The sequence below is a fragment of the Lonchura striata genome, chromosome 5, assembly GCF_050655825.1.
Source record: "Lonchura striata isolate lonStrDom1 chromosome 5, ASM5065582v1, whole genome shotgun sequence".
Lineage (NCBI taxonomy): Eukaryota > Metazoa > Chordata > Aves > Passeriformes > Estrildidae > Lonchura > Lonchura striata.
In genome coordinates this window covers 61057567-61072487 of record NC_140707.1, presented here as the reverse complement: position 1 = coordinate 61072487, position 14921 = coordinate 61057567, and the positions used below count along the sequence as shown (strand labels likewise).

At 37.7% G+C, this 14921-nt stretch overlaps 1 long non-coding RNA gene across 5 annotated transcripts in view; it reads left to right on the top strand.

The window, feature by feature from the left end:
* Positions 1–4495: 4495 nt before the first annotated feature.
* Positions 4496–14921, top strand: part of LOC146767402 (uncharacterized) — a 118532-nt gene continuing 108106 nt past the window's right edge. For all 5 annotated transcript variants that reach the window (XR_014955760.1, XR_014955762.1, XR_014955761.1 and 2 more), the window contains exon 1: positions 4496–4770. This is a non-coding gene — a long non-coding RNA (uncharacterized LOC146767402). The remainder of the gene's footprint in view (positions 4771–14921) is intronic.

Below are 14921 nucleotides of genomic sequence, written 5' to 3'. Positions count from 1 at the left end.
CACAGGCAGACAATAGTAGTATTATTTACTGTGCTGGCTCTGTGTAATTCGACAGGCCAGCTGCAAGAACAAAGAACCACTAACATTTTGCCCAGCCCTATTCCCAATTGAAGGCCCATCTACATTTCATAAATAATTTCCTAAAATACTGGATTCTCTTTCTCTTCCATAGCCTTTACTGTGCTAATTTAGAAAATAAAAGTTAGCCTTTCAAACAGTATCCCCTTCCTGTGCTCCATTCATATATTTTCAAGTTTTGGACGTCATCCCTATTTTGAACCCTGAGTCAATACTGTGTATAACTTGTCTTCTTAGCTGTGCTTAGGAGTAGGGAACTACCTCTGATACTCACTTTCTCATGATTATAAACTTAACCAAAGCGTTTGGGGATGGGTCTTTTTATTCTGTCTAATAGCTAACTGACTCCCCTAACTATATTAAAACACAAATGTTTAAAATCATATATACAGAGGAAGAGCATCCCTCCTACACAGCCATAAGCAACATATGAATGAACACAAGAGGGAGTATTAGGTAATAGTTAATATTAGGGGGATTGGGAGCAAAGAATTTCTGGACCTAATATTATCTGTATATTTGACTTTGTTTTTGCAACCTTGGGCAGCTTTTTGAAATGTAACCTATCAAGAACATTGAGACATTTACCACACCTCCAATTTACATCCACTGTACCTGGCTTTCCAACCAAGGAGAGGATGAAAAAAGCTATGCATTTTTTGCATATAACCTCAGGCTTCTTGAAAGTCCAGCCAACAGAACTGCATCTGTAAAATTGGTATAAGGGCACTTCATTAGGGACATTCCTTACATGAAAGGATGCCCTCTGTAAGTGTTTTCTCTTGAGCTGGCATCAGCACTCAGGGTGCTGATTTTTTAAATGCAAAATATGTCCTTTCCTGCCATTAATCTCTCAATTTTCTCATCTGGTTCTACTGGTAGCCTCTTCACCATCATTTGCTGTTTTTTAACCATAGGGGATGCCAGGAATGTGTGGGAGAAATCTACAGGTAAGAATCAGGCACTGGGAAGAGACTGGGAGCCCAGTCCTCTGATATCTGCACACTGGGCAGGCAAGCTGTGAGGAAGGGGGTGGAGGAGGCAAATTAACTGCAATCAATAAGGTACTAAAACAAATTACTCCCTTAGGAGACAGAGAAGAAGTGGGAATTCTCCGACTCGCTGTCCCATCACTGTTCTTCTGGGGCCTCTCCTAGACTGCTGCTGCTACATGCCAGCCCCAACACAAGGCTGAACACAGAACACAATTCCAATGAGGCATGGGCCCGCTGCACTTGTTCACAGGCATACATGAATATAGCATATGTGCCCACAGTATTCTGTAAATAATAATCATAATACTTACAGAGTTGTATTGAATTCTGTCAAAGATAAAGATATTTTCAAAGTTGCATTATTATGCCAAACTGCATCTGTCCATGTAAAACACATATAGTGACACTACTCTTTGAATTTTTAAACTTGATCCTAGGAATCCCTTAAATAATTTGTAAGGAGATTATCAGAAATCTCTTTGTCTACTATTTAAATTGAGATTTATAGATAATTCTCTCCTCACTAAAGAAATGCTTTCCAAGTGTCACAGTGTACAGGTAAACACTGAACAACACCCTAGAAAACACACTGAGATGAAATGGCAGAAGCACAAAAGTAGACTATGTGCTTGCTAATCAGCCAACTGGGGCATGCTGGCAGCAAGGCTTGGTTTCTTTTAACTGCTCTGGCCCCTGGGAATACACTTCTGCCTGAAACCACTTTGACTGCCCTGTGTTGAGCATAGGTGCTCAAACAGATCTGCTTCAGTTTGTTTTGATGGACTTATGGGGAGCCTTGATTTATGCCAGAAATCTCCCAGAACGAGTCTCAGTGGTGTCTAAAATGTATGAGCTAATTTTCTCACAGGTAGAAATTGCCTTGATTTCTTAAAAATCTGGACCTCCAGCACATTCACACACAGAGAAAGTTCATCTGATAAATTAAACAACACTAAGCCAGGATGAAAAGATTAGTTTATTTATATATATATATTTATTTTACCATATGTATTCAGCTAAGTATGAGTCAGACAAATTTAAGAGCTCAAACTAAATTAAAACATCCAGCTAGATAAGAGATACCACAGATGAAAAATTCTTGGAGAAAGCTGAATTTCAGGTTCTAAGATGCAGACCTGATTCCTTCCACAGAAAGAAAGCAAACTACTATTCTTTATGTGGACAGTCTCCTCAAAATGACTAATTTAAGCTTAATATAAATCTCTACTGGGAGATATATGCTAAAGATAGAAAACTATGGTCTCAAGTTGGCAAAAATTGCTTTGTTTTTCTACTTCATCAGAACAAAATCTCCAAATGTTTGAGGGGTTTTCCAGGAATAATAATTTCACCTTCTATTTGCATCTGTAATAGCAAAGAATTGCTACAATGAGCACATACTCAAGATACAGAAGATCCTCAGCAGAAGAGTGTATGTGTTACTTGATTTGGAATTCAAAACCATGTCTCCAATACACAAGGTGAAATATTCAATTTCTACATTTTTGTAGAACAGGTTTCACAGTTTCATTTTTGATCCTGAAAAGTTTTTTGTTTGTTTTTTTTTTTTTTGCTTTTTTTTTTTTTTTTTTTTTTTTTTTTTTTGGTGAAATGTCCATTAAACTTAACAAACTACTAGAAGATCAGAGTTTTGTTAATTGGCATTTTCCAGTAATTTGGCCAAAAGAAAAATACAATCTAAAAGTCTATAGGTTAGCTGGACATTCCCATTTTTCTATTTTAATTTATTCCTTTCCCACAGGAACTGATAGTATGCTAAAGAGTAATGGAGTTGGATCATATTTTCATATCTGTCATATTTCATCCAGATTGCTCCTATCTCCAAACAAGGATGGTGTTATTTTCAGAAATATTGATTTTAACCTTAGAAATAATTTGATTCTTTAATAGCTGGTTTAACTGTTGTTTTTGAGGAAATCTCACCAGAAATTGCTTTTGAGTATGTAAATACATTCTGCTTGGTGCTTCAGCTGGCCTATCTGACCACAAACCATGATGATAAGGCTTTAGCCAGGCCTATCATAGAGTCCCTTTCAAAACCAGCCACAAATGATGGGGATAAGTATGGTTTTATGGCCACAGGATAAGAGCTCTTAACCATGATTAACCTTTCTATGTAACTCTGACTCATTTTCAAGGCTTTTAGAATTGTGATGCCTTGGTTTCTCATATAGCCAGTCAGGAACACATATTTATTTGTTTTCTGTTATGTGTACTAACATGGAATAGAACTTTTCTGCTTGTAGCAGGAGATGGTATATTGAGCAAGGCTGGTCTAGGAGTGATAGTTCTCTGAGAGTTTGTCAGGACTGGGAGTTCGGGTGAACAGACCTAGTACCTTGCTAAGGTAAGGGTGAATAAAATGGTAATTTTACTACTCACCTGCTTAAGGAACCAAACTTGTTGCAGTTATATAATTACACACATTTTAATTTTAAACAGCATATTTTTCATTCTCAGTATAAAAAGTATATTGCATATTAATAGAAATATAATATTTTCATTCATTGAAGGTAAGTATCAGATGTAACTTCAAGAAGTTTTCCTGTATCTTCTTGTCATATTTTCCTTTTAAAACAGTGTAAAAATTTATATTTTGAATGGAAGACAAAAATAAACAGGGAAAGTTTAATAAAAACTTACTGCATGAAATTTTACCTTTAAAAAGAGTATTCAACAATTTGTATGTGTCTTAGTCTTTGTTATGGCTCTTTTGGCATTGTCATGTTGTTCCTTAGCCTCATGGTCTTTTATTAATGTTTTCTGTGTGTCAAAACTGGATAATTATTAGTAAAGATTGTCTGCCCCACAGGCACCTTACAATTTATCAGCAGACTATTATATAATTTGACCTCGTCCATAAAAGAGCATATTAAACACTATAAAAGGAAGAAAGTGTCCTGAGAGAGTAAAATTATCAGTCAGTAAATCTACTTAGTGTCTACTCTTGTATCATTTATTCTGCTGATATGTTTGTGTGTGCACAAATGTTTTCAGTGGTGCCCAGAGACAGGATGAGGAACAATGGCCATAAACTGAAACACAAGGAATTTCATATTAACAAGAGGAAGAATTTTTATACATTGAGGGTGGCTGAGCACTGGAACAAGTGCCCAGGGAGGTTGTGGAGTCTCCTTGTCCAGAGACATTCAGAACCCACCTTGGATGAGTTCCTGTGTGACCTGCTCTACTTGACCCTGCCTTGGCAAAGGGGTTGGGCTAGATATCTCTAGAGTTCCCTTCCAACTCCAAAGATTCTGTGGTTATATGTTTGTGTGTATTTCTAAACAGAAATACAGACCTTATCCATGTTATTGTAACATATTTCAATGCTCATCTAAATACTCTGAACAGTTCTGTAACAGAGTACATCATACTGCAGTGAAGAGTGACTGTAAATATGCACCAAAGATCACTGGAGAACCAAACATGAATTTAATTAAAAGGAGTTAATACTAAGGCTTTTCATCTGATAAGAAGCAGTATCAGTTGGGGACTTAGTAAGGTATATTTTGTAGTCACTGGGGCTTTGGCTTATCTTGCTTCTTCCTGTTTTTCTCAAACCACTGTGTGTGGGATATGTGTGCTGAAGATTGGAGCAGCTAAAAGCTACAGGCAACATTTCACTTTCTGTTACCCCAGCACAACTTTCTCATTTCCAAGAGGGTGCAGCCAGGTAAGTAAGCACAAAAATGCAAACAGCTGTTGAATCCTATCCCAGATGTGGGGCAACTTTCTTGGTGGTCAGAGTGATTTCTGCCTATGGAAAAGTTTTGAGATAAAATATTAAAAGAAAGAATGTTTGAGGCTCAGATTTATCATTCTCCATATGTACAAACTCTAGCTGTAAGAACTGATAGAAGTATTCCAGGGCAGAATTTATCCCTTCATCTTCTGTATGTCAGAGTTATTATTTTTGTAAACATGCTGAGTCTGCCTCTGATAAAAGGATGAAAGCTACTTCTTTCAAGATGGTAAGACTGGACCTTAACTGTTGTGATGACTGATGAAAATCCAGACCCAAATCAAAGGACAGGCATAATTAATACAGATGTTGCACTTTGCCTGGACTTGAACATGTTCACAAAGACATTGTCAGCCAATGGTGAGAATGTTCTCAGCTCCTCACTATTTGCTAATGACAAAACTACTATCTAAATTGAATGTTTGTTTCTATTTAAAGGTCAACATGACTACTAATTCTAAATTATGTAATTATGCTATGAAAGCAGAGTTAAGAAGCTGCTAACCTGCATCATATGGAGCCAACTGTGAACAAGCAATGCTGTTGTTTTGAAAGATTTCTGTTAAATGAGCATCAAGTGACTGTTACCATTGTGGTAATGTGATTGTGCTATTAACAGGATGTGGCACAGACAAAATCTATAAGAAAGACCCTGCACTTTTGAGGGATGTTAAATAACAAAATGACTGCTTGAAAATTACTTTGTGTCACTCATTTTTAGGAGCTCTCTTCTGCTCAGTCCAAAAGATGCAACTACATACATGAACAGCCTTTTGTCCCCTCTTCCCTATAGTCCTTGGAAAAGTGCTTCCTCCTTAAACTGGTGGCACTGGCTTCTGATGCAGATAAATTACTTCCAGAGCAGGCCCAAACATGCAGGCAACCATAAAATTACAGTTATTTTTTCACTACATTTTTCCAGACTAGATCATTGTGATTCATTTTTACCTCAGCTATTCTGAAAAGAGTGTTTCATGGATTAAAATTGTGTTGGTGTTGTTAGATACTGGGAACACATGAAGCAACAACACAGGCCTTGCCTTCCCTGGAAAAGGCTGGGTCAAATTGCCATCTTCCTGACATTTTGCTGTCATCTTTCCCTTGATCTGTGTGATGTAAAGCTAATCCTTCATGTTCCTGAACCGGTGATCCTGCTTCCCCCAGATTTAGTGAATTTAAGCTGTTGTGAGAAAAGCCCAGTTCAGTTTGACTCTGACGAGCCTTTGTCAACCGATTCCTCCCACTGCTGCTGCGCCGAGCAGCCTTACCACAGCTCTGTGTTTGAGGGGCTGTGTTCTGTGTTCTTCGTTTATAAATTCTGTTGGTGGAAACATCTCTGTAGCTGGACCCAGTAGGAGCCTGACACTCTCATTGTGACTAGCTGTTTATTGTGCAAGCTGCTGACTAACTTGCAGTAACTAAAATATAATTTTCCAAAATAGACACAGATGACAAACAGATAATCACTGCAGAGAGCCAATATAACTAAGAAGTACACTCAAGGCTCTTTTAGGTGTACTTCACAGGATCATTATAATCAGCAAACGGATCTTAAGTCAGGCTGTCACCTACTCAAAGCTATTCCTTATTTTCAAGGCTGTGTCTCATTGTACCACTTCAGATAAAGCAAAGGGGCTCCAGTCATGTGCTTTGGTACCACTCAGCTCTCAGATGGCATCCAATGACTGTTCTTTTCTCCAGACCCCAAACCCCTGTGACTTCTCCATCCTTTCTTCCCAGCTTCCACTCCAGTTGAGGAGCTGGATTACTTAGATGAGGGAGAGTGGACTTGCTTGACTGCTTCAGTCTGGGGTGAGGAACTACTACTTCCCCATTCTCAGATTTTCCTGCAGCCAGCTTGGCTTTTACATTGGTGTCCAACACTTACCAGTCTCTCAAATTGGCTACCCCACATGGCCTCATAGCCATTATTTCCTAACAGAGACAGCAGGAGGGCTTCAGGAAGACTGGGACAAAAATACCTAAGGATTTAAAAGCATTCAACTGATACACAATCAAGAAAAAGAAAGCAAACATCTTGACTTAACTGAAGAGGCAAAGATATCATGAAAGTATTCAGTTATCCTTGATGAGAATAAATAAGTAAATCCTTTGAGAATGGGACCCTGGGCGCTTAAGCAACAGTAAAATAAATTAAAACTGTGTCTGATAATCAAATACAATGCAGCTTCAGTGTAAGATTTCTTGACACCCTGAGAAGAATGTTTCTACTGAGGCCTCTGGTGTTCATCTAGCTCATTAAATAACTCACAATAGAAACATCTGCACACACCTTAAAATATATGTGTACATTTTCAAATGTATCTATGTTGAATTTGGATTTAAGAGTCTAGGGCAGATGTCTAAATTCTGGGTGCAGAGGTGTCACAGCTGAACAATGACCCAAACTTGACAGCACTCATGTAAGAGCTGCAGAGGCACCAGCCTGGACTGTGGGAGTCCTGAGTGCATAGCTGGCTCTGTGTCCCCATATCCAGCCTGGAATGTGACCATGGCGCTCTCAGTAAAGCCACTGAAAACCCCAGAGTGGACTTATAACCATGAGAAGATTTTCATGGTAGGCTTTTGAAGGGAACGGAGTTTTTTTGCCAATTATGGAATTAAAATAAATCCTAATAACTAGGGAAGAGAGATTATCTATAATCTATCTATTTATGCAAACATCAAGAACTGTTATGTCTCGTATAAAATGAAATGGTGCTTTTTGGCCAGCCATAATTGGAAGATGTGGTAAATTCTGTCACACAAATCATAGCACTAATATTAATCATTTAAAAACAAAGCAATAGCAGAAATCCTGACAACAATGTTGCTTGCAGATTTTCACATTTTGTAGGTTGGGTTTTTTTTTGCTTCAGTTTCATAGAGACTCCAATTATGAACTGCTTTCCACATGCAGTCTAAAAAAACTTTTGACATTAGGGCTGTCAGGGCAGCTGAAGGTGGTGTCAGAGCACTGGGCAACGAGTGCAGCAACGTGAGAGGCCGTGTGACACATCTTTTCAGAAAGGCACAGTATCTTCTTCACTACAACGTTTCCCTCTCAAATTAGACTGACTTGTTAACTCATCCTCCCTGGTATCTTTTCATTAATGCCTCAGCTTTTTAAGCTGTTTCTCTATTTCTCTCTCTGATCAGTCTGGAATTACATTTGTGCTTGGTACTTGTAAAGGAGAGAAAAGACTGAGGAAATATTCAGGTACAGGAGTATTTAGATATTTTATGTTGACCCAGAGCATGGAACATTCTCGATGGAAGGAAGGAAGGAAGGAAGGAAGGAAGGAAGGAAGGAAGGAAGGAAAGAAGGAAGGAAGGAACAGGGGGAGAGAGGGAGAGAAGGAAACAGATAGCGAGGGAAGAAGAAGGTCAAAAAGAGGAAAAAGAAAGAAGAGAAGAAAAAAGGAAGAGCACTCACCTTTTCTGTTGAATACAAGTTACATAGTAGAAAATAAAAACATTTTTGAAGATAATCTTTTTCATAAAATACTACAAAAAGCTAATTTTGAATCTCTTTAATCAGAAAGAGATGCTGCTACACAGACTGACCTTAGCAGAATTTCTCAAATTTAGCAATGAAACTGATAGATTTACATGATGCATATGCAGCAAGGCTCTTCATCTTCATGTCCTTGTGCTCATTATAAAGGCATGGAAGCAGAGCATGGTTTATAGAGTGATGATAAAATATACCATGGCACCTGGGCTCCCTGCAGAGCTCTGAGGATTTATCTATCTTTAGATGAGGCACTGTACAGGCATGGCTCACTCCCATCACTGCACCAGTGAACTTAAACCTAGACTTAAAAGGATCACTCATCTGGCAAGAAGAATAATTTAGTCTTTACCCATTCCAGAGTCCTCCCATGTCTGTATTTTAATAAAGGGCATCAGTTTACACAGTTATGCTGAACTGTGTTTTTTGGTTGTGTGATTTAAACTAGGTGCATTAGGATGTCTGATGGTCACTTTATCTCTGCAGAAGCCTTGCTGGAGTTGAGCAGAGCATGTCTGCTCTTTGTACTAATGCTCATGGAAGAAGACCTTGAGGGAAGGTACATGACTGAAGCGAAACTGTAAGCAGAGCAGTAAATCCATGACACTATTTAGTATTTTCTAAGCTTTATACTGATTTTCTAAGCTTTATACTTACAGCTTTATTTATATTTATGAGAAAACTAGAAATATAGAATTCTTTTCTGTTCTGTATTTACAATTGGACAAAAATGTATTTTAAATGGAAAATACTTTTTCAAGCCTGTGATTTAAAAATTACTTTATTAATGCAATGAAACTCATTCTTGTGATCATCCAGAAACTAACATGTCAGTTTTCTTTAAATAGGTGTAAAACTGATAAGAAGTGAACCTATTCTCTTTTATACAATGTGACTTTCAAAAGCCAATGGACAGATTATAGAAGGCCAGTTTTAATATATATACTAACTTTTGCAAACAGTTAATGGGATGGTCTGAAAGTATTAGTCAGTAGTAGTGTTTCAAGTGTGAACACAATGAAATTTTGTTTAGTCAGAAATTTATCTTCATCTGGCAAGATGTTTGAAACTCAGTAATCTTTAAGGTCCCTTCAAACTGAAACCATTTGATAATTCTCTGATCTGCTCATCAGATGGTAATGAAGGATTTTTTTTCAAATGGATTGAAACAAACTTTCTTGTTACAGCTTTTGAGAAACATATAACAGAAGAAAAATCTGGCTTTGAAAGTCTATGGATTGAAAGAGATGACAAAACACACACTTTGCTACCAGGATCCATAGTACATCATGCATAGTTAATATTAACATATCAAATATATCAAACCTTCCAGCATGACAGTACTTGTGCAACCAGAAAAGTTTTAGTAAAATTTTTAGGGAGTGAACAAAAACATGTGTTGGAACCTCCTGGGGTCAGACCCTCCCAAGTCATGGGCTGTAGAAATATCTATAACATGGTGCAGGGTTTAAATTAGATCTCCTGAGATCTTCAAGGACCCTAAAACAGTAAAGAATGTATCTATACTTGTAACTTTAGGTTAAAAAGAAGAAAAACAATTGGAGAAATCTTTCTTTAGGGGCCTGTCAAGATACATGTTATTTATAGTTCTAAAACAAGTTTCAGATCTATTTTGAAATATTTCCATAGGAACTCTTTTCTAATTGCAAGGCTAAAAATTGTAGTGATGGCTTCTGTGTGTTAAAGTGCACCTGTATCCTTTCTGGGTGGCTGGGAGTGCCATTCTCCCTCTGTGCTGTCACATCACATTCCACAGCACTACAATATCCAGGAATATTTCTCCCTTGGACAGTCCTTCCTGGTAGTACAAGGGAGCTGCCATTTCCACCTGAACAACATTGTGGGAGTCTTAGAGCCACTTCCTCACAGTTGGACTTCCATACCTATAAAACACATTTCTTTGTGGTCTCTTGCTCATGAAACAGAATGAAAGGAGAGTAAGTCAGGGTACTTTTTATTGTACAGAGCCTGACATCTGGCAGGCATCTGTATGGGGATTCTTATCAGGAAGGGTGGTGGTTAGCACATTTTAAAGGTATAGGACCTTTAATCTGCAAGAGACCTGGGGTCAGAGGGTATTAGGCATTATAAAATGGGTTGGTTTTTACCAGGAAACTAGAGGCCTTAGCAAGCAGAGGACAGCAAGAAGTCTGCTTACTTTTCTCCTGAAAATCTTATAGTTTTACATTAGGATGTCCCAATACTCTATTGCCACAGTCACAGTGGCTCAGGAGAACAGTGAAATTTTCCAGTTTAGTGTAATATTTCTGCATAACAGAAACACTGAATGAGAGAGCTGGTTTGCATTCTGGATTCCAAATTTGCATTCTGGATTCCAAATTTGAAAGAAAGCTGCTTTGCAGGTTATATTTGCTTGAGGACACTGGTTTCCCTTTGTGGGGAAACAGGGAAGATTATGTTTGAAGAGAGATGGCAGGGTCAGAAAAGTGAGCCACACATGCACATGATGGGTCTTGCACAGCCATTCTGTTGATTTTGCTACTGTACAACTACATAAGAGCAGAATATTAGTGCAAATGGGAGCTTCTGCTTCTGCTTATCGGGTGATGGCAGCTTCAGAGAAGTGAAAAATAAACCATACTCTACAATGATTAATAACCTTTAGGGGAAAATTGTGTCCTGTTCCTAATCCTGCTCATGGCTGGAGCAAAACTGCAATGCTATTTTGCATCATCTTGGGGAATTCTGGTATATGCTAAAAGCTTAAGGGATTGAAGACCAAAATGTTTACACCTGAAGCAAAAATGTTCTTGCATATACATGTCTCTGGCAGGTACAGTCAGGAGCGGTCATAAAAAGGATACCTGATGATGGCAAAATAAATATATGCTGTCTAAAAATTTAGGAACTGCTTCCTATAACTAGTATCACACTCCACTAACAAGCTCATTTTGACTGGGAGAAGCCAGTAGCAACATTAGCTATGACCTACTCCTTGCCCTTAAAGTCTACTAGTTAGATTAATTTAGCTTCAGGAAGATAAGTAGGTGCTTCTGCTTCTTTTTGTTTTCTTGCTGTGATGGACCCATGCTTCGCCAAGCAGCATTTATTCCAAATAATGGAATATCTCAGAGGTTAGGATGAGAGGGAAACATTTTGTCTGGAAGGGGTAACTAATCAACTCAAGACCTTTTCAGAGGAGACCAGGTATGTAGGCAACAAACACATTAATTCCAGTTTTTATTTTCCTCCTGAAGGTGAATTTCCAGAAGCAATAGCAGATGGCTGAGTTTTTTTCATTTTATGACCTGGGGTTGTCATTACTTGAAAAAACCCCATTGAATGCATTATAAGGTGGACACACCTTTGGGGTTTTATGTCTCAGCCAACCAGTGTTTGTAAGATGGTTATACCTTTTGTTCATGAAGACAGGAAATTAAATTTCAGTAGCAGCAGTTCACCTACAAAGCATCAAGTTCCTAGTCCATTGCAATACTCTTCTGCTACTGCTAGGATGGAAGCTGAGAAAATGAGTGGGGGAAATAAATTGGTGATCATATATTGGGCAGAAGCAAGTAGAGGTAAAGCTTTTAGATGAACAACCATGTATCTTTTGTAAGGAATGGAGCTGAAATGAATGTAAAAATATTACTGTAGACAGCTTGAAAAAATGGCAGTGTTAAATTCAGGACATACATTATTCCTGAGCTTGTTGATAAAGTGATGCTAAACCTTTAGTGTTTTACTGCAGGAATTTAGGGGTTCTGACTGTCAGGCAGTTATGTTAATTTTGGTGCAGGTCAGAATCTGGTGCCTCAGTCATAATCTTTGGGTGAAATGACTCAATAGTCACTAGAGTTTTAAAACCATGCTTTATGGCCTGAATTGTCTAGCTATATAGATCAGCCTTTAGAAAATTTTATATCTTTTGAATTCCTTTTCTAGATTAATTTTCTATTATTTTTTTCCCATTGTAAGGGGATGACTGGTTGTGAACAAATGGCCCTTTACCCCTTTATAAATGGAACAGATTGAGCTTCTGGAACCTTTTACTGTAAGACCTATTCTTTAAATACTTTAACCATTACTTCAGTTTTCACAGAATGCCTCCAACTTATCTAACTAAAATGAACCTAATTAGTCACCTAGCCCTGTCAATGGCTATTTCAAGAAACTATGTAAGATAACTAAATATAAGACCATCAAGCTGCAAAGGTTAAGAGAGGTTACAAGTTTCTACTGTACTTTGTGGGATTTTTGTGAGCTCCAAAAAAGAGTTGCAAAAGGAAAGTATTTTCTGAAAATGTGGTTATAAAAGTGGATTTTGTTTTCCTCATCCAGATGTCCACAATGAAAAATGATTTGTAAGACACAGCACTTATTAATTTGGCTTTGCAATTTCCTTGTAAATGCTACTCAGCCATCACAATCAAAGTCAAGAAAAAGACAAGTCCCAGAAAGGACTTGGGGTTGCAAGTTTGCAAATTTGCCTTGTCCTCAGAGAAGCCCAAATGAAAACCTAAGTGCAGGGGTAAAAGAAAATCCAATTCCTATCAACACAGAAGAATGTTCAGGTGCACTGCTGAGAATACAGAAGACTGACTTTGTGAGCAGCTGAACTACTGAAGCCTATTTTTCCATGAATTCATGTCGTCTGCACTCAGAAATTTTTTTCTAGCACTAGCTTCAATAAATCCAGTATACCATTGTAACTATGAAATAAATGGAATAGCATGAGCATGCATGCCCCCATAGACTCACTGGTTTTTGCCTTTTCCTTGACTGTCTGACTATTGCTCACAAAAGGTGTGGTCACTGGGTTGTGTCCATCTCTTCTTCAGTGGAAGCACTTATTTTTGTAGGTGTTTCCCCTAGCTATTAATCAACTTTCACAAAAATGGAAAGTTAAATATCCTTCAAATTTTATCTTTTCTATCACATTGGTTTGAATTTTTTATGAACTAAAGAAAGGTTACTGTGCAGGAAATGATAGAGAGGTTGGTCATCCTGGTCACATCTACATGAGAAAGCAGGCCTAAAAGGATTAATAAAGAAAGAATAATGCAAAGAAACCTAAAGCAAATGCCTTTAGCTTATTTCTTTCACTTTCTTTCATTTGATATTTCACCTTTACTTGAGTTTGAGGCTCAATCTTTTAAGATAATTGCAATTTTCAAGATGAACATGAAATTAAAATTTTTGTGTATGTTGACTGACAACTAGCGCTTTGTATAATTTTCATTAGAAACCACACTATTTCTTTGATTTTTTTAATAAAGAAATAAATCTAAGACTGTGAAATCCTTCTCTTACTTTCTTTTCTCATCAGTATTTTACCAGACAACAGTATTCACATCTATTAAAAGTGAAATAGTTTGTATTTTTAAATACTCTATAGAATGGAATTTCTAAAATTAACTACCAAAACATAGTATCTAAGCACTGAAGAAGATTAAGGAAGTGCTGTTCACAGTGGATTGAGAAAAGAAAAATAAGATCATTTGACCATTAGTACAGACTCTTTTGAGGAAGATAGGCCTTATATAATGTATTTTCATTGTTGCATTCATCAGAATTATCAAGCTTTCAACAAACAACTAGCAAAATTGGATCTGACTGTCTTGTTTTTTAGAGCACGTTTAACTTACAGCTTTAAAAAACAAATGAATAATGAAAATCATGATTGTGGGCAGATTCTTCCAAATTGTTTTAGCTACTCTTTATTACATCTCATTGCTCAGCTGCCTGAATCTGGATAGAAAGATCAAATACCCAGAGAATGGCACAGAAAAAGCCATCACAGGGAGAAGAGGACATCCAGTTGGACTGATGTAATCACCCAAATGCCTCTCCAGCTCAACTCTAATTGAGGTTGTCATGACTTGGCAGAGCAAAAGCAAATTTTGTTGATGAAATTTTCATCACTATTAAATGAGAAGATCAGTGTTATGTAAGATCACCAAGTGGGTAGCAGAAATGAGGAGGTTATGCTGTTATCTAAGCTCCTTATCTTGCATCTATAGAATTTAAAAATTCAGGCCCAGCTCCCTTCCTGGGGTCTTCTTTTACAGATCTCTTTCAAGACTGCACAGGAAACTGACTGGTTGAAACAGATGTTCGGTTTAACTCACAAAACGGCAGCAGATCCTGCTCAGCAGCTCCTGCCTTTTTGGAGGAGGATGGGGACACACTGGGGAGTCCAAAAGACTCTACCCCTCACTGAGTAGCAGGGTTTCTGGTATCATTTACTGCATAGATCAGCTGCAACTGAGGGCTGCAAAAAGGCAGCTTTGCTTTGTGGAAATGAAGAGATTTTTCATTTGTGTTGCTTTAAAGGCTGAATGGAAATGCTGAAATAGTCAGTTTAGGGGGGGGTCAAAGCACAGGTCTGGATCTTTAGCAAACTTAGGGTTCTTGAACAACTCTCTTTTTGTCCCTTGACATTTTTTAAAAATTTCCTTCTTTTCTCTTTGGTTTGGATGCAATTCTAATAAACAAGAATTAACTGCTAATTAGGAGCAATGGAATAGTATTTTTTTTTCCTTCTCCTTCACTCATGGATCTCCTGTAGAGTGTGACACCCTGA